Source organism: Capsicum annuum, chromosome 6 (genome assembly GCF_002878395.1).
Source record: "Capsicum annuum cultivar UCD-10X-F1 chromosome 6, UCD10Xv1.1, whole genome shotgun sequence".
In the NCBI taxonomy this organism is placed as follows: domain Eukaryota; kingdom Viridiplantae; phylum Streptophyta; class Magnoliopsida; order Solanales; family Solanaceae; genus Capsicum; species Capsicum annuum.
In genome coordinates, this window is record NC_061116.1 from 174,315,894 (window position 1) to 174,337,797 (window position 21,904).

The window sequence follows — 21,904 nt, forward strand, 5'->3', positions numbered from 1 at the left end:
CTTTACTTTAAAATATAATAAATATAATTAAATAATAATTTAAAAAGAGTGAAAAGACGATTTTGTCTATTGCATAATATTTTAACGAAGGACAAAAAGTTCAAATCACTTTTCTAGGGTCTTCACACTTTTAATATATTATAGATTATAGATTATAGATATAGATTATAAATTATAGATTATAGATTATAGATATAGATATAGATTATAGATTATAGATATAGATATAGATATAGATATAGATTATAGATATAGATATAGATTATAGATATAGATATGCAGTATAATATTAGCGAAAAAAGCATGGTTTTCATTTTAAACTATACACAAAAAGTCGATGACACACCTAAACTATTGAGGTGACCTATTACACACCTATACTATATAAAAGTGAATTTATATACTACCCACAACATCTATGTTCAGGTGCGTTTCTTACACTTAATATAGGCGCTTCCAACCTTTTAAAATTCAAAATAAGGCAAAAACATTAAAAATTTAATAAATTAAAGATCCAACAGATATATTTTCCAAAAAGCTCCATTTAAGTTAATTTGGGGTTCCCAAATCAAGAACCCTAACCCAAATTGGTCATCCAAAATTGAAATTCAAGTTCGTTTGTTTGAAGAATTGGTAACCAAATTTTTTTAATCGTTTGATTTCTTACTATATTGTGAGAAAATATGGTTCTTTTCTCTTAATTTTTTTCTTCAAATTTTGATAATTGTTTCTTCCCTCAAGTGTTTCTTCAAATTTGAATTATTTTTTTCGTGATTGGGCATTTGTATCAAATTTGTATCAATTCCCTACCTTGAAATCAAGCGAACGCAAACGAACTCAACTCGTAACAATTTAACTCAACTTGAAACAGAAAGAGAGTGGGAAGTTGACAGTGAAAAACATAGAAAATTAGTTCATCTCTTCTATCGGGTTCAAATTTGCAAGAAAGCTAAGAAATGGGTTCATCAATCTTTGAGGGTCTTCAAAATGGGTTTGTCGATACATATTCTACCCAAATGGATCAGATAGGGTGTAATAAATTGGGTTAGGTCTATTATTTGGGTTGGGTCGATTTATTTAACATATATATGGGTTTGGGTCGGATTAAGATTAAATTTAATAGGAAATACCGAACTAAATACGTGGCGTCACCACAGGGCGAGTGTACTCCACTCCACTCATTAAACTTGAACATGGCTATCGCAAGGAGTAAGTAAATTCACTTTTATATAGTATAGGTGTGTAATAGGTCACCTCAATCGTTTAAGTGTGTCATCAACTTTTCGTGTATAGCTTAGGGTGGAAACCACGACTTTTTCCTATAATATTATTAATATTTGGATGGATTGTATCGTTTATTGTTGTTTAAAACAGTTTTATTGTTTAGTTTGAAGATATAGTATTATATCATAACAGATAAGTTTAGTAAAATATCCTTAATTATCATAAATGTTAAATTTACTAATAATTGTTAATAAAATAATTTTCTTCCTACTAATATGTCACAAATTATGCCATGTAAATATATTAAGTTGTTAAATTCATGTAAATTTTTAAAAATTAATAAAAAAGTATATCAAAATAAATAAAATATAATCAGATTCATTTTTATAGTAATAAATTTCATTTCTTTTTTGTGTTTGAGACGCGAAACCAACGACAAGCACAAATTTGACTGCACCTTTTGCATGCCATGGGTGTGTTCTGTATGGAATCCAAAAAATATTTCTAGAAAAACAAATTGTATCTTACTTATTTTCTTGTGTTTGTTATGTAGGTAGGAAAATATTTTCTAAAACTATTTGTATATTTAACACAAAACAATGATAATGAATTAAATAAGGGGTGGGGGTAAAAAAGTATAGATATTTCTTTTTAAATATTGAGGGTGGGGGTAATGGAGTGAGGGGTCGGGGTAGTGGTAAGGGGTAGGGTAAGAAAAACAGTATTTTTTTAAAAAAAAATATTTTTTTTGTGGGGGAGGAGGCTGGTAGGGAATGGGGATGGGGTTGGGGTAAGGAATTTTCTTTGAAACCTTTTAGAAAGTAAATTTAAAAATAAAAAAGCAATTCATAGGAGAGGGGGCTGGTAGGTGGTGGTTGAGGATGGGGTAAAAAAAATTTTGTAAATTTTTTTTAAAAAAAAATTGGCGTAAGGGGTTTAGTATAGGTGAGGTCGCATTTAAGTAGCGGTGAGATAAGAAAAGAATATAAAATTTTCTAAGAAGGAAATTAAAAACATGTATTTTCTTTTTGAGGGATGGGGGCTGGTGGGGTGGGGGTCAGGGTAGGAGGTGAAATAAAATAATATAGGATGAAAGATAAATAAGATTATATAATATTAAGTGAGGAAATTGATAAAAAAAGTAAATGGGATACTATCAAATCGGTGGTCACATAAAGTAAGAATTTTCATGATTATCAAATCATGAAATTAAATCATATTATGTATTTTAAGAAATAATAAAAACAAAAATAATTCTTATAGTAATCATACTATACCATGCCATTAGAAACCACCATCCAAATAGAGTGTTAGAAAAAAATTAGATTTAAGTAAAGTTTGGGTAGAAATTTCAAAATAAGTTTTGTCATAGTGTTTGAAAATGTAAAGGGTCAAAACTTCCTTGATTTATTTGAAATGGAGTAAAAATACTTTTAATTTATTTTTTTATTTGAAAATCCTTCTTCATTTATTTTTAGCTCATAAATAGCCACATATTTACTTTTAGGCTCATAAATGTTTTTCACTCTAATAAAATATCACCAGACCACGTAGATGTAAAAAGTTATCTAGCCTGTTCACATAAGCTGTCAGCACGGATAATCAGCTCGTGTCTTTAAATCCGAATTGTCTTAACTATACTCACCATGGTGAACCACAAATCGCCAAACTTAAATTGATGTCTTCTCCAATGATTTTATTTCTTCTCCATCGGGATATATGATCCATGAAAAGTGAAAAAGAAAGATGAACAATGTGTATACTTTTCAACCACACTCTCAACAAAACAAATAATTGGAATAACATCAAACAAACTTTCACCATCGTACTTGTTTTTAGTAAAGCATCTAGTACCCTGAACTATGACCAAATTTGCTACGATACACTTCAACTTCACAAGGATCCTATTATTTCCCTAAATTCAATTTTAGTGTATTTTTATCACCTATTTTAGCTGATGTGGCACCTTTTTAGCTGACGTGAGTCCTATTTTTATTTAATAAAGGTATCATGTCAGCACAAAAGAGTGACAAAAATATGCTAAAATTGAGTTCAGGGGGTAACAGGACCCATGTGAAGTTGGAGTGTGTCTAGGAACTTTGACCATAGTTCAAAGGGTACTGGATGCTTATCTCTACTTTTTTTATTTTCTTTAAAGAAACCAACGAGGCAAAGAAGATATAAAAAATTTTAGTCTTTAAATTTTTTATACAATCTGATTATAATTGTATTTATTTATTGAATTCTATGTAAATTATTTTAAATATTAAATATTTATTTTGGAATTTAAGGTTCACTTGTAGCAAAGATAGGTTGGATTTTTTAAGACATGGGTCGATTATCTACGCTCATGTGCGTAGCGTTCTGAGGATGTTTCTGATCTCGAATAAATAGTTTATTGTATTACTCTGTCGATGTATTATTTCTTTTATTATCTGACTGTGTGTTATCCCATTTTGTTGTTTATTTTTATATTTTATTGTGGTTATATTGTTATATGTCTTAAGTCGGGGCCTATTGAAAATAACCTCTGTGCGTCATCTGATATAGTGGTATAGACTGTGTATATTTTATCCTCTCTAGATCCACTTTGTGGAAATACACTGGAATATTATTGTAGCTGATTATCCACGTTGGCAACTTATATGGATAGGACAGATGATATTTTTTATCCACGTCGGCTACCTGGAGGCATTTCCTTAGAATGAGGGTGTTTGCGAGCCAAAAAATAACTGGAGGGATATTTTTTGTTATTTTATGTTGTTTTTTGGTACAACAGAATCTGTATTTTGGTAGATTAACTTCAACACTAGTTCAAGTATAAAACAAAAACACTTATGAAGCACACTAGCACCTTCAACACAAGGTCAAAATGACATTTCTAAGAAATTTGTTTTCAAAAATTTAAAGAAAATTAGATGAAGTAGAAAATGGTCAAGTCCTCCGAATTCACGGAGTATCCTTAAGGAAATAATTTACCTCAAGTACCCGAGGTTGTGGAATTTTTCTTCCAAGATAAAATGGACGAACAATTTAACTGTAGCGGTACCTCAAACGATCGGATTCGTCGAACTCACTCAACAATTAGATGATCACACGGAGTATTTTAGAAGACAAGAAATGTTTGTAATGCAGAAAAATTTTGAACTAAACCCGTGGAAAAATGCAGGTTTATATAGCCATTAAGTTCCCCTTTCGAAAGGTGACAATGATTCATTAGAAAGGTGTATCCTTTCTGAACTGTCAAGGCTGTCCATTCGAAAGAGTGTGTCTTTTTTGAATAGCTACAACCATCCAAACAGTCATACTTTTTTCCAAAATAGTGTGTCTTTTACTTGAAGAGTTGTGTCTCTTTCAAGCAACTTTTTATTTTTCATTTATGCCAATTGAACCCGACAATCCTCCGCATGAATGGAAAATGGATACTCTTTGTAAAACTTTACGGACAAGTATGTGATCATCAAGTAAAGATTGATTGCATCTGGATAAATGGGTTTTCCTTTGAACTTTTCATAATGAACATGCATCGGATGCACTCGGTCAATCGATAGATTTAATATCTTTGAACCATCGAGCTTTAATGTACACCGAGACAACACATATCACACAACCAACCTTTTACCATTTATGGTTCTCACGATTTTATTCGTTTCAGCTATGAACACATCCCAGTTTTATGAGAGCTTAGAGAAAAAACCTTTACTAATATTCTCCTTGAAGCTGCTTCGACTTCGCCCTCACATAGGTGATTTCTAAATGTTCAATCCTATAGATTAAACTATTTGGTCAAATCTACCAAATTTAGATAATCATTAAAAGACTTCACCCGATAAGTCTTACCTTTGTTTACTAAAATATTGTCTACATCATGAGAATGAGTTGGATATATTGACAATGTTGAACCTGTCAGACACAACTTTGTTTGATCTCCTTGAACTTAAATCTTGGGATCTCTAGTCTGCTAGGTAGAGTTACCGCCATGCTGACTTGTCCTTGGCCGTAAACCCATTTTCTTGGATGTCCTTTCAACTCCTTCTCTAAATAGGCCTTTTTTAAGTGGATCCAAAATATTATCCTTTGACTTTACATAATCAACAATGATAATTCCACTAGAGAGAAGTTCTCTTACGGTATTATGTCTTCGTCTTATGTGACGAGATTTACAGTTGTACATCATGCTCCCTGCCCTACCTATTGCCACTTGAATATCACAGTGTATGCCCACTGGTGTCAATGATTTGGTCCAGTAAGGAATATCTTCCAAGAAATTCCAGAGTCATTCTGCTTCTTCACCGGCTTTATCTAATGCGATAAATTTTGATTCTATCATAGAGCGAGCAATACATGTCTGTTTGGATGATTTCCTAGAGACTGTTCCTCCACCTATTGTAAATACGTATCTGTAGACACGTAATTTTGTCCCTCTCGAAAGTGTATTTTTACCTATTTACCCTATTCTACCGTACCCACAATTATGTGATAATTTTCCTACTAGAAGACAAAATAACAAACCCCTAACAAACCCAATTCCCAATATTCTTTTGATAACAAAATTAAACACTTTCCTTACTATAATTTTGACAACACATCACCACCCCCACCCTCTACCCCTAACTCACCCCTACCCTACCCATGTGCACCCCACCACTTTTATATTTTTTTTGTGTCCACAAACAGTATACAAACGCATTGAACAAAAAGGGAGAATGGAATACACCTCACGGCCCCACACACAAATACATACCTCACAATTGAATGCACAACTTTTCTTTTTCCATTTAATAACACACTAACACACCCTGAGAAAATTCACGCCATAGATACCCATCTTCCCCACACACGAAAGATTCTATTTTTTTCATAGACTCACGCTTTTAATTCATCTTCAACGCCTCATATACACATACTGCAGACAGTAACATGCACATTAACCCTCCATTTTTTCCATTGAAATAGACCAAATTCCATACACGCACAACATACCTGAGACACCATTTTTCTTTTCTTCTACACATGTCACACATACAAAAGAGGATTCTTCTTTTCTTCTATAGAGGAGGCGCACACGGAGAAGGCACAAAATGTCCTTCATTTTCCATTAATTCCCGACTAGTACACACAACACATGTACTACAATACACGATACCCAGAGCATTTTTCTTCACTGATTGAGACCAGAAAACTCACATACACACTCATCAAATCTATAATTCTCCATTGATAGAGTAAGAACACTCACTCACACATAGCCAAACGATTGAAAAAAGGAAGGAACACTCACTCACACATAGCCAAACGATTGAAAAAAGGAAGGAGAGAGTGAGAATCAAGAGATCTGAGGTCGAAAAACTTAGAAGAAAACTGGCAAGAAACAGTGAGGGGCGTGTACCGAGGTTGAGTTTGTTCATCATTGAGTTTCAATTTGAGATTCCGGTGCGGACTCCATCTCATTTGATTGAGTAATAAAGAGGCATTAAGGTCCATTCTTCATTCCTTTTCTCGTTAATCTTAATTGTTTGATGTTTGTGTGATAAATTTATTGGTTTGTGGATTTTATCTCTCATTGATTTTGATATTCTTAGATTATTGTAAGTGATAATTGATATTAATGGATCGATTGTGTAAATTGGATTATCAAATAGTTTGGACTCAATTTGGGGATAAACAGTAATTTGGGACGAGATTGAAATTGATAAAAACCATGTTGGTTCGAGCTGATTAATTGATTGAGTTGAAATATACATTAATTTGTCAAGTCCGATAGTATCATGTTTAGGCCGACAATTGATAGGCAAACGTAAGTTAGGTAGGCAAAGATTAGGAATCGTGGTTTGTTGGATGTTTAAATTTTGTCGAATGATTTGGTTTTCTCGCACTAAAAAATGTATTTATTTAGCTGGGGAATGCCCCGAGGCCATTTGTATTTATTTATCGGGGTATGCCCCAAAGTATCTTGTACACAAAGGATGTTTGTGATCAAGGCCTGAGATATTGGGTAAAGCAAAGTGGACCGTTGTTTAGGATTAACGTAGGTTTACATTTCAGTACTTTTATTTTGGGTATGTAATAAACTGGATTGGACATTATTTTTCTCGGATTTGTTTGGTTTGCTTTGCTTGTTTGGTTGTTTTGTGTGTTTTTGTTGGTTTATACATTCTATAGCATTGTCCTAGCTGATACACTCAATGAAGCGACCGTGGTCGAACCACAGGATCGAGAAGTGCCTAACACCTTCCCCTTGATCAACAGAACTCCTTAACTGGAATCTCTGTTCACAAACTAGTTTTAAAGAGTCAAACCGATTTTTGAAAGGGATTTCCAAAGGTGACTTGGCACACCCGATTTTGCCAAGTGGCGACTCTGAGTTCAAATGAAAAAGAATTCTTTTCAAAACAAATCTTCATTTTGTCACTTTAATAATAAAAAACCTTTCAAACCTTAAAATATCATTTTTTGATTAAAAAAGGAGTGTGACAGCTCTGGCGACTCTGCTGGGGACTTTTCAGAATTCGAGCTTATTTTTTGAAGTTGTATCGGTCTAGTTTGATATTATGGGTGTATAGACATTGTTTGTGTTATTGTTTGTATTTTTTTTATTATTGTTGAGTGCCTATTTGCTATGTGTTTACAGTTTTTCTTTATATGTTACTATTTTATATCTTGCATCATGTGCATAACCCGAGTCATTCTTTCTGCAACAAGTCCGTAGTACATGTGTTGTACACGATCTCTAGTTGAGTCACCCTTATTTTAGGAGGGGGACCCATCGACGTTATGGAGTGGGTGGAAAGCTCTCACAACCACTTTCGACCATACGCTCTTTCGAACAGCCTTGTTAGTGGATCCCAGCATAGCTCAGCCTTTAGGTCATGCTTATATGCATCATATTAAGACCTAGCGGGACCCATGTGTCCCTTTGTAGGAGACTCACCTATAAAACATCCCTACGTGCTAAATATTGCATCTCTGAAGGTAATATGGTCGTTTGACAGACTGATTTGGGGAAAGCATATGTTAGAAGTAAAGTGTGTAGACAAGAAAGTGTTGAAAAAAAAGAGAGAAAAGAAAAAGTGAGTCAAAAAGAGTGTTTCGTAGTTTTTTTAGAGTTCTTTATGGCTTTCGTTTTTCACAATTCAAAAATCCAAAAAGATTTTTTACCTTTTGCACCCATTTTGTCAAAAATCATAATATCAAAAAGATTTTCCTTTTGTTTCCTTTAGCAAGCATTCACAATTCAAAAACTCAAAAAGTTTTTTTTTAAAATAGGAGCTTTTATAAAGAAAAATTCAGAAAAAATGGTAGTGGTTGTGTACGTTTCATATAGCGAAAATACCAAAAAAAATTCTTTCAGAGTTGTTGATGCCAGTTTTATGTGAAGTGTCAGATTAAAAATTCAAAAAGATTTTATTTATGTATTTTATTGTCTGTCTTTGGTCGTGTGGGGTTAATTTGTTTAATCTTTAATTGTCTAATCTGGATGAACTATACACACCTGATTCTCTTCTTTCAGGAGTAAGATACGTAGGTAGCCCTTCCAGGGTTCGGTGATCTTATTTTAAAAAAATAAATATCAAAAAGATTTTATTCACTCTTCATTTAGAGTAGGTATCATATACATCTTTAAAAGAAAACTACAATTTTTTTTAATAGTTTCAAGTTTTATTTTCGTATGAAATTCAAAATCGAAAATCCATAAAGATTTTTCTTTGGTAATCATAGGTTTTATTTTGTATAGGGATGTTAAAATTGAAAATTCAAAAAAGATTTTCCTCAATTGTTTTGACAATTTGTTATTTTCTTTTCTTCTTAAGGTTTCAAGAAAAGAAAAAAGAAAAAGAAAGAGAGTTGATCGGTCATTTTGGGCCAAACTTTATGAACTACGCACACCTGATTCTCCTCTCTCGGGAGTGAGATACGTAGGCAGCTCTTCTTGGGCTCGATGATCGTTTCAAAAAGAAAAGTTTTAAAAAAAAAGTTTAGAAAAGATGTTATGCTAACGCATTTGCTATCTCTTGTTTAGTTAATTTAAAGTGGTTGGTTTGTGGCATTTTGGCTGGTCCTCCATATTGCATCAAGTCGAAGAGAAATTAATGGCCAACAAGGATACTGAGGTTGTTACTAATTAGATAGAGAGTTCAGGGAATGAGAATTTAGGAGCTAATGAAGAAATTCAGAAATTAAGGTAGCAAATGATAGAAATGCATCGAGCTTGGACTAATGGGATGCCCCCTCCTCCACTTTCCACTGAGAATCTGGAATATCTTTCTAGCTTGTCTCCAGTATCACATGCACAGTTCCCTATTTTTGTTGATAATACCAACATGCATTAGGATCTACTCCGGGGCAACAATATCCAAACACTTCTAATGTTCTCTTCCTCACTCTTCAACACAAAACTATCACATACTTGGCTCTACCTATTGTTCATACTTTTGCGGTGCCACCCCCGCCTGAAGCTCCTACCTTTAATATTTATCCAACGGTTATGATTCCCCACTCTACAAGTAATCCTGTATTGAATATTGTTGATGATCAATATTATGCTTCCGAGCCCACATTTAAGTCGACTGGTCCTTATGGCTACACTCAACCTCTTGAATTTCCTCTTAACACTGACAAGCCTGTTATGATAGAAGAACAAGAGGGTATGGAACACAAATTGAAGAGTTTATAACTGGTCATGAGAAACTTGCAAGGACTTAGGGGGTACAAAAGTATCTCATATAAAGATCTATGCATATTTCCAGGTGTTAATCTACCTCTTAGTTTTAGAATGCCAAAGTTTGAGAAATATGACAGGCATGGTGACCCAGTGACATATTTGACGTGTTATTGTAATCAATTAAGAGATGCCAGAGGTAAAGAAGAATTACTCATGACTTATTTCAGTGAGAGCCTTTTGAGTCTAGCCTCAGAGTGGTTTGTGGGCCAGGACATTGACAAGTGGAGTGGTTGGGATAACTTGGCTAACAAATTCATGCAATAATTTTAGTACAATGTGGAGCTGATTCCTGATGAAAAATCCCTGACTAACATGAAGAACAAGAGCACTGAAAGCTTCAGAGAGTAAGCGATAAGGTGATGTGAACAGGCCGCTAGGGTAAAGCCTCCGATGAAAGAGAATAAATTGGTAGAGGTCTTCATCCAGGCACAAGATGAGACTTATTATAAACACTTGTTACTTGCATTGGACAAGTCATTTATTGAGGTCCTCAAAATGGGGGAGATAATAGAGAATGGAATTAAGACAGATCGCATTGTGAGTTTTGCAATATTGAAAGCAACGACTGAAGTAATTTAAAAGGGTTCAGGAAATGTTGGAGGAAACAAGAATGAGGAAGATGTAGTTGCTATTGTGCCTGGACAATGGGCACATCCAACAAGACCACGTCGTCGTTATCCTTAGTGTCAAGCCCAAGTTCATACCCAAGCTCCATATAATTACTCTCGAACCCATTATATTCTATTGCACCACCTCTATATCTGGTATATAATGCACAACTACATGTTCAACCCCTATCTTACCCACAATGGCATACACCAACTCCTCAGAGTCATTCCCCGACTCCACAAACATACCAAAGTCCTTCTAGGCCCAATTTTTTATCCAAGCCAAACAATGAAATGAGGCAGAAGTCAAGGGATAGTTTCACACCAATTAGAGAGTCGTATGCCAATTTATTTTAGAGATTGGTATAGTGAGGCATGCTTACTCCCCTCCTTGGGTATACTCCTGACCCGCATTTAAGAAATTTTGATCCTACTGTGCGATGTGCATATCATTCTAATGTTCAGGGTCACAATATTAAACATTGTCATGCTTTGAAAAGAGAAATAGAAAAGATGATTCAAGATAAATCAATTATGGTGCAGAACATTAACACTGATGAAAGCTCTAGTCATGCTGATGTGCAAACCAGTGGCTAAGATACCAGACTCAACAATTGAGAAGTTGATCCTCTCCCTACTAGAAAGAGGTTGGTAGCTTGCTTTGTTTTCTTTTATGTTATTCAAATTATTTCAGGGTTGTAGTTTGGGATTTATCTTGTTTTGTCCCTTTGTCGTTTTTGTTCAAAACCTTCTATCTTTCATTTGTGTTTTAAATTTGTGTTGTCTGTCATTTTTTTTACACAATACATTTTATGTTGGTTCTAGTGTTATGACATGCCTGAGGTTTTTCAGCCAAATCTTAAAATCAAGTTTAATCATGAAACATTAAAACAGAAGGCTAAAGTCAAGAAAAAAACATCTGAGAAATTGGTAAAGTGTTGAGACATTTGGTAACCACGTTAAAGCCTTCTTTTCAAAATTAAGGCAGTTATTTTGTGAATCACATGAATAACGTGGTCATCAATTAAAAGCATATCCCAATTAGGTCCAACAGAAGATGAGTGATCCTATATCAAGAGGAACAGAAAGATAATCAGCTTCACGAAGGTATGAGTCATTCGATGTGAGGAATGTACAACAAAGGTGGTGTTTGTAGAAGAAGTGAAACACATGCTCAATTAATGTTAGTGTTGTTAAAGTGTAACAAATGATCTTTATCTCTCATTTCATATTGCATTATGTGTACTGGTATTTTTAAAGATTGGTATGATAAAGGCATTTCATTTTGCTATCCAAACATGGTGTCATCCTTTGTTTATCCCATTTGGTCTTTAGTGTTGTTTTCTTTCATACCCCTCTTTTGAAATCAAGATAGAGTCAACAAAGTTAAAAAAAAAAGTGTGTCAAGAAAATAGAGTCAGAAAAGTTTCAAAAAGAAAAAAAGAAAAATGTGTCAAAAAGAAAGAAAAGTGCCAAGAAAAATAGAGTCAGAAAAGTCCCAAAAAGAAAAATGTCAATAAAAGAAAAGAAATCAGAATCAAGCAAAAGAACAAGTTGCCGGAACTATGTATGGCCTGATTCTCTTTTTTTTGGGGATGAGATACGTAGGCTGCCCTACTCTGGGCTCGGTCCAACCAAATAAATAATTTAGAAATGGCCAGTCAAAAGAAACTAGGGCATGAGTTAATTTTTGTTGTTTGAGTCGATTTCAAAAGTTGCAAGTCCCAACCCACTTCAACTGTCGTTTGAGCCTGATATCATTCTTTCTTTCTAATCTGATCCAAAAGCCAAGTTACAACCAAAGAAAGACCTTCAGATCAATCTTTGAGAATGTTAAGGCTAAGCATGCAATGCATATGATGATGCATTTTGGGAACCACTTGTCTTCCTCAACATAAGGAATTAAGAGAGAAATAAAAATGAGAGAGTCTTATCGGTGAAAACCCTCATAGGCACCGTAAGGTGATGGAAAGTCGAGAGAAATAAAATAAGAGAGTCTTATTGGTGAAAACCCTCACGGGCACTGTAAGATTATTGTGAGTTGGAAAAATGATAATAAGAGTCTTATAGGCGAATATCCTCACAAAAATCATAGGGCAATGGTGAGCTGAGAGAAAGAAAATAAGAGAAGCTTGTTGGCGAAAACCCTTCAAGGTGTCACTAGCTGAATAGGACTATAAGTGCAATTGACCTAAGGAAGCAACTCAGTTTCAGGGCCATTAACTCAACAACAATTGGTGAAAATTTAGACGAAAAGATCAGATAACTTAATCCAAAAATGCATGGCATAATCATTAGATTTGACTGTTATTTTTAGATGAATTTTTCATTTCTTTGTTTCAAATGGGGACAATTATTTTCCTTTTGTTTCTTATTTATATTTTTATTTTTGTTTTCTTGAGTTAGTTATTTAGATAAAAAAATCATTGTCATTTTTTTGTGTCTTTGAGTTGAGTCTGTGTCAAAACAAGTGAGAAAAGATTTCGAAACTGACTACCAACTTCTTCAATTGTACAAAGCAAGACAAAAGCCAACACATGAAAGAAACATGATTGTGAGCCAAAATAAGGCATGCAGAAAGTTTGTCAACAAATAAGTCTGGAAATTCATGGAAATACCAAGGTCCAAAAGGTTTATCTGAAGAGCATGGCAAAGCAAAGACACTATGTTTGTTTCAGAGTCACTCTAAATAATTCGAGTTTGATTCAATGATGCAGGAAGTCAATAACATATGCTAATAGTTGAAAGCAAGGTTAAATATGATGAGGGCAAGAGCGATTGTCGCAAAAGCTAAAGCCACAAACCAACCACCATGTTTTTAAACTCATAAGTTTTTTTTGTATGAAACAGGAACACATGCTACCTTCAAATCAATGATTCCATAGGCTAAATATCAGAGGTCATTATTTCTTACTTTCATAAATGCAGGAGGCAGTGTTGATGCACAGATTTGGTAATTAAAATCATGGAGATGCATTTCCTTAGGAAATTCAAGGGATAGTTGTAAGGAGATACACTTTTTTGTTTGAGAAATTCGAGCGGCATTAGTAAGGAGAGGCTTTTCTTTGTTTGGGTAATTCAAGCAACATTTGTAAGAAGATGCGCTTCCTTGTTAGGGTAATGCAAACGACATTTGTAAGGAGACACACTTCTTTGTTTGGATAAGGCAAACGACATTGGTAAGGAGACACACTTTCTTATTTGGGTAATTCAAGCGGTATTTGTAAGGAGACGCACTTTCTTGTTTGGGTAATTCGAGCGGTATTGGTAAGGAAACACACTTCTTTGTTTGGCAAATTTGAGCGACAATTGTAAGGAGACGCACTTTCTTATTTGGGTAATTCAAGCGACATTTGTATGGAAATGCTCTTCCTTGTTTTGGTAAGTCAAGCGGCATTGGTAAGGAGACACCCTTCCTTGATTGGGTAATTTGAATTTTACTTGTTAGGTGATGCAATTCCTAACCTAAGCCTTTACTCCTAGAAAGCACACTTTCTAGTTGAGTCATTCCACTTAAACCCTTAGGAGACGCACTTCCTTGTCAGGGTAGTTTAAGCTTTGTCTTTCTAGGTGACATACTTCCCAACTTAAACCTTCACTCCTAGAATATGCACTTTCTAGTCGAGTCCTTTCATGGAACCCTAGGAGATGCACCTCCTTATATGAGTAATTTAGGTTTTAGTTATTAGGTGATGCACTTCCTAAATTGAACCTTCACTCCTAGAAGTCGCATTTTCTAGTCAAGTCATTGCACTTAAACCTTAGGAGACACAATTCCTTGTCAGTTTTCATTCGTCAGGTGCACACTTCCTAACTTAAACCTTTATCTATAGAAGACACACTTTCTAGTCGGAATTCCTCACTTTTATTCTTAGGAGACGCATTTCCTAGTCTTGGTCATTTAATTTTACTTTTAAGAGATGCATTTTTTTTATCAAGAGTATTGATTCATCATTGCAATATACAAGTAGTTATGATTGGATTTGACATCCGTAAAAGTTGTCTGATGATAAACTGGGGTAGGAATTTAATTCATGTTATTGGAAATATCATTTTAGGATACTCATGAAAAATGTAACTTTATTTTTTGAAAAGATGAGATTTGTCTTTATCATAACATTTGTTTGGGATAATTTTATTTTTTAGTTTTGATGTGATTTTAGGAGCCCACCTGGAGAATAGGGTGATGAGATAACAAATCAGGAGCCCACTTGAAGAATAGGGTGATGAAATGGTAAGTCAGGAGCCCACCTGGAGACAGGGTGATGAAATTGAAATCCAAGCAACAAGGTGATAAAATTGAAATCCAAGCAACAAGGTGATGGAATCGAAAAGTCAGGAGTCCGTCTGAAGAACAGGCTGATGAAATAGCAAGTCAACAGCCACGGAAAGTTGTATAGATAGGATTTTTGTAATTCCAGTTATCTTTTTAACTTGTAATTTTCATTTTTGATGTAATGACAGAGTCGCGAACTAGAACCTCGATAGGACCTCACTCGACTCGGCAACTCAATTGTCCTTCTTCCTTCTGTTTTCTTCCTTTGAAAAATGGTTGAGTCAAAATTCTGTCTAGTTGTCTACTTCTTTGTTTGAAAACACTTTGTGTTTACATGCAAATAAGGGCATGATGTAGACACATAATTTTGTCCCTCCCGAAAGTGTATTTTTACCTATTTACCCTATTCTACCACGTAACCTCAATTATGTGATGATTCCTCTACTAGAAGACAAAATAACAAATCCCTAACAAACCCAATCTCCAATTTTTTCGATAACAAAATTAACCACTTTTCTCAATAAAATTTTGACAACACATCACCACCCCCACCCTCTACCCCTACCCTACGCATGTGCACTCCACCACTTTCATATTTTTTTGTGTCCAAAAACAGTATACATATGCATAGAACAAAAAAAGAGAATGGAATACATCTCAAGGCTCCACACAAAATACACACGTCACAATTGAATGCACAACTTTTCTTTTTCTATGTAGTAACACACTAACACACCCTGAGAAAATTCATGCCACAGACACCCATCTTCCCCACACATGAAAGATTCTATTTTTTTCACAGACTCACGCCTTCAATTCATCTTCAATGCCCCACATACACACACTGCAGAAAGTAATACGCACATCGGCCCTCTATTTTTTCCATTAAAACAGACCAAATTCCATACACGCACAGCATACCTGAGACCCCATTTTTATTTTCTTCTACACACATCACACATACAAAAGGGGATTATTCTTTTCTTCTACAGAGGATACGCATATAGAGAAGACATAAAAAGTCCTTCATTTTCCGTTAATTCATAACCAGTACACATAACACACGCACTACAATACATGATACCCTGAGCATTTTTCTTCACTGATTGAGACCAACAAACTCACACACACACTACCCAAATCTATAATTATCCATTGATAGAGCAAGAACACTCATTCATACACAGCCAAATGAGTGAAAGAAGGGAGGAGAGAGTGAGAATCAAGAGATCTGAGGTCAAAAAACTAAGAAGAAAATGGGCAAGAAACAGTGAGGGACGTGTACCGAGGTCGAGTTTGTTCGTTATTGAGTTTTGATTCGAGATTCTAGCGCGGACTTCTTATCCTTTGATTGAGTAATAAAGCGGCAGTAAGGTCCATTCTTCGGTCCTTTTCTTGTTAATCTTAATTGTTTGGTGTTTGTGTGATAAATTTATTGGTTTGTGAATTTTATCTCTCGTTGATTTTGATATGCTTAGATCATTGTAAGTGATTATTGATATTGATGGATCAATTGTGTAAATTGGATAATCAAATAATTTGGACTCAATTTGGGATAAATCTTAATTTGGGATGTGATTGAAATTGATAAAAACCATATCGATTCAAGCTGATTAATTGATTGAGTTGAAATATGCATTAATTTTTCAAATTCGATAGTATCATGTTTAGGCCGACAATTGAAAGGAAAACGTAGGTTGGGTAGGCAAAGATTAGGATTCGTGGTTTGTTGGATGTTTGAATTTTGTTAAATGATTTAGTTTTCTCGCACTAAAAAATGTATTCATTTAGCTTGGGAATGCCCCAAGGCCATTTGTATTTATTTATTGGGGTATGCCCCAAAGTATCTTGTACGCAAAGGATGTTCGTGATCAAGGTTTAAAATTAGCGTAGGTTTACATTTCAGTATTTTTATTTTGGGTATGTAATAAACTGGGCTGTACATTATTTTTATCGGATTTGTTTTGTTTGATTTGCTTGTTTGGTTTTTTTTTGTTGGTTTTGTTGGTTTATACATTCCATAGCGTTGTCCTAGCCGATACACTCAATGAAGTGATCGTGGTCAAACCACGGGATCGAGAAGTGCCTAACACCTTCCCCTTGATCAACAGAATTCCTTAACTGGAATCTCTGTTCGCAAACTAGTTTTAAAGTGTCAAACCAATTTTTGAAAAGGATTTCCAAAGGTGACTTGACACACCCGATTTTGCCAAGTGGCGTCTCTGAGTTCAACTAAAAAAGAATTCTTTTCGAAAAAAATCTTTATTTTGTTAATTTAATAATAAAAACTCTTTCAAACCTTAAAATATCATCTGTTAATTAAAAAAGGGGCATGACAGTATCTAATCATGGATTTTACCTCATTTGATCCGGTGATCCATTTGCATCATGATATCCTTCCAGTACCACGGGATATTTATTATAATGCAAAACATAGTTTTGAGTGTGTTTTAGATACCCCATAGCTCTTTTCATTGCCATCCAATAAGTTTTATTGGGATTACTTGTGAACCGACTCAACTTTCTGATAGCACATGCTATGTCTGGTCGTGTACAATTCATTATATACATTAAACAACCCAACACTCTTGCGTACTTCAATTGTGAGTCACTTTCGCCTTCATTCTTTTGAAGTGTGAAGCTCACATACAATGGAGTCTTGGCAATACCAAATTCCAAATACTTGAATTTTTCAAGTACCTTTTCGATATATGAGACTTTGATAGTGCTAAACCTTCGTGAAGTTCTATGCATTCTTATTCTTAAGATCACATCCACAACTCCAAGGTATTTCATACCAAACTTTCTCTCGAGCATTCGCTTTATGGTCTTTATATCCGAAATGTCTCTACTGATAATTAACATATCATCCACGTAAAAATAAATAATGACTTGGTGATTTGGAGTGTTTTTAATGTAAACATACTTATCACATTTATTTATCTTGAACCTATTTGCCAACATAGTTTGATCATACTTTACATGCCATTATTTAGGTGCTTGTTTTAGTTCATACAGTGACTTAACAAGTTTACACACCTTATTTTCCTTTCCTAGAATCATAAAACCCTCAGGTTTTCTCATATTGATTTCTTCCTCCAATTCTCCATTCAAGAATGTTGTTTTTACATCCATTTGATGGATTTGACGACCGTATATCGCCACCAAGTCAATTAACATGTGAATTGATATTATCCTTATTACTGGCGAGTATGTATTAAAGTAATCAAGGCCTTCTTTCTGTTTGAAGCCTTTTACAAGTCTTGCCTTATATTTGTCAATAAAATCATCCGCTTTCATTTTTCTTTTGACGATCCATTTAGAACCTAAAGGTTTATTTCCAGGAGGAAGATCAACCAACTCCCATGTATGATTGCTTAAGATTGAATCAATCTCACTATTGACTATCTCTTTTCAAAAGGATGAGTCTGACGACGGCATCGCTTCTTTACAAGTTTAAGACTCATTTTCTAAGAGAAATATTACAAAATACGATCCAAATAAAGTTGACGTTATTTGACGTGTACTATGTCTTGGATTATCATCATTATGTACATCCTCACTTGGTTCATCTTGAGGCTGTTTAGACCCCCCACTAGACTGTTCATGTCTATTTTTATACTGATAAATATTTTCAAAGAATTCAGCATTATGTGATTCAATTACCGTATTTTCATTGATATCCTGATGTTCGGATTTATGAATAAAAAAAATACTTTACTACTTTTAGCATATCCTATGATGATTTAGTCTACTGTCTTAGGTCCTATCTTTACCCTTTTAGGAATAGAAACTTGGACCTTCGCTAGACACCCCCACACTTTAAAATATTTCAAGTTGGGTTTCCTTCCTTTCTATTTTTCATATGGAATTGATTGTGTCTTACAATGGGGCACTCTATTGAGTATTTGGTTAGCTGTAAGGATAGCATCCCCCACAAGTTTTGTGGTAAACCTGAACTTATAAGTAAGACATTCATCATTTCCCTCAAGGTTTGATTTTTCCTTTCCTCAATTCCATTAGATTAAGGTGAATACGGGGCCGTAGTTTGATGGACAATTCCATTCTCTACACATATTTCCGTGAAGGGAGATTCATACTCTCCATCCCTATCATTTCTTATCGTTTTAATTTTTTTGTCTAACTGATTTGCAACTTCAGTTTTTTATTGGCTAAACACATCTATTGCTTCATCCTTATTATTTAGCAAATAGACATAACAATATTTAGTGCAATCGTCAATAAAAATTATAAAATACTTTTTCCCACCACGAGATGGTGTTGACTTCATATCACAAATATCAGTGTGTATAAAGTCTAAGGGATTGAAATTCCTTTCGACGGACTTATACGGATGCTTAGCATACTTTAATTCCACACATATTTGACATTTTGATGTATTGCACTCAAAGTTTGCCAAAACTTCTAAGTTAATTAGTTTTCACAAAGTTTTATAATTGACATGTCCTAAATGTTCATGCCAAAATTCATTAGACTCAAGCAAGTAAGAAGAACCAGAACTTTTATTGATTTCAATAGTCATTACATTCATCTTATATAGGCCCTGAGTGAGATAACTTTTTCCTACATACACTTCTTCTTTACTAACTACAACTTTTCCTAAAATAGTTAAACATTTGAATTCATTTTTGTCTAGAAGTGATACAAAAATCAAGTTCTTTCTTAACTCCGGTACATACAGGACATTATTGAGAGTCAACACTTTGCCCGAAGTCATTTTCAAGCATACTTTTCCTATTTCTTCTACTTTTGCAGTAGCGGAGTTTTCCATGTAAATCTTTTCTTCACCTTGAGCCGGAGCGAACGTTTCAAACAACTCCTTATTAGCAGAAACATGGAGGGTGGCAATGGAATCCATCCATCATTCTCGAGGATTTCCCACCAAGTCGCATTCAGATAGCATAGCACACAAATCGTTCATATCTTTCTTGGATTCAACCAAATTAGCTTGGTCCTTCTTCTTGCCTTTCTTTGGGGCCCGATAATCTGTAGATTTGTGGCCTTGTCATAATTAAAGCTCTTTCCTTTGAATTTTTTATTAGGTTGATTGCTTTCATGTCCAGTTTTCTTTTGTTTTTTAGAGTTGTTGTGGTCGTCTTCTACAATATTTGCTTCATTAATTGCAGAATTTCCCCTTGACCTTCTTTTTGCGACTTTATTATCTTCTTCAATGTGCAGTCTCACTATTAGATCTTCGACTGACATCTCCTTACATTTATGTTTCAAGTAGTTCTTGAAGTCTTTCCACATAGGTGGTAACTTCCCTATTATTGTCGCAACTTGAAATGCCTCGTTCACGACCAAACCTACAAAATAGTTTATGTGAACATTAAAAACACTTTTAAAATATTTAACGAAGGTATTTGTCAAAATCATACCTTCCGCAAGGAGATCGTAGATGATCACTTACAGTTTCTGTACTTGGGATACAACAAATTTTCTGTCAATCATTTTAAACTCTAGGAATCTTGCAACAAAGAACTTTTTGATTCCGGCATCCTCAGTCTTGTACTTTCTTGCTAGTGCACCCACAACTCTTTTGTCATCTTCGTTCCACTATACACATTATATATGTCATCTTGGAGGCCACTCAAGATGTAATTCCTGCAAAGAAAATCGGAGTGTTTCCAAGCCTCCATAACAACAAATCGCTCCTGGTCATAAGTTCCCTCGGGCACTTTCAGAGCTTCTTCAGATGTGAATCTTTGAAGACACAAAGTTATAAGGTGGAAGAATATTTTCTGCTACCACCTTTTGAAATCAACACCCATGAATTTTTTGGGTTTCTTCGCTGGTGCCATTGCCTGCAGAGCACTAGTACGACTCATTGTGGCAACACTAGTTGCTGCTATAGTCGCTGCAGTATCATTCACTTGACTGTCAGTAGTCATTTTCTTGTCACAACAAGACAGTAAATTTAGTATATAGAAATACTACTTATAAAGTTGTAGCAACTTTAAACACCCCTTATTTCTAGTTTAACGATAAAGTTTTATGACTTCCAATCGTCAACCGAGTGATCTTTAACTTGTGTTGAAGATTTTATTTCTTCAAACCACTAGTTAAGTTCAAACGAAGTAGAAAGATTAAAACTTTAATCTCTAGAAACCAAGCAATACAGATTCTGAAAATTGAGGAAAAAAAAACTTTAGTGAAAAGAAAATTTCACCAAACAAGCAAAAAAAAATATTTTTTTTCAAAGTTATTGCCTTAAGAATGTTATTTTATGCTATTTTCGGGTACAACAGAATCTGTATTTTGGTAGATTAACTTCAACACTAGTTCAAGTATAAAACAAGAACACTTATGAAGCACACCAACACCGTCAACACAAGATCAAAATGACCTTTCTAAGAAGTGGGTTTTCAGAAATTTAAAGAAAATTAGATGAAGCAGAAAATGGCCAAGTTCTCTGAATTCACGGAGTGTCCTTAAGGAAATAATTCCCCTCAAGTACCTGAGGTTGTGGAATTTTCCTCCCAGGATAAAATGGCCGAACAATCCGACTGTAGCGGTACCTCAAACGATTGAATTCGTCGAACTTACTCAACGATTGGATGAGCACATGGAGTATTTTAGAAGACAAGAAATGTTTGTAATGCAGAAAAATTTTGAACTAAACCTGTGGAAAAATACAGGTTTATATAGTCATTAAGTGCCCCTTCTGAAAGGTGACAATAGTTCACCGGAAAGGTGTATCCTTTTTGAACAGTCATGTCTGTCCATTCGAAAGAGTGTGTCTTTTCCGAAAAGCTACAACTATCCAACCAGTCATACCTTTTCCTGAAATAGTGTGTCTTTTACTTGAAGAGTTGTGTCCCTTCCAAGCAACTTTTCATTTTTCATTCGCACCAATTTAACCCAACATATTTAAGCCAAAAAAATAAATAGAGGATATTTTTACTTCATTTCGAATAGTTCAGGGGTAGCTTTAACCCTTTTCTGTCTCAAAAATATATATCTTTTTTTCTTTTTGAAAAATATGAAATATTACCCATACCTGTAAGTTATAAGAATATTAAAATATTTATAAATTTGACATAAAATTATCAC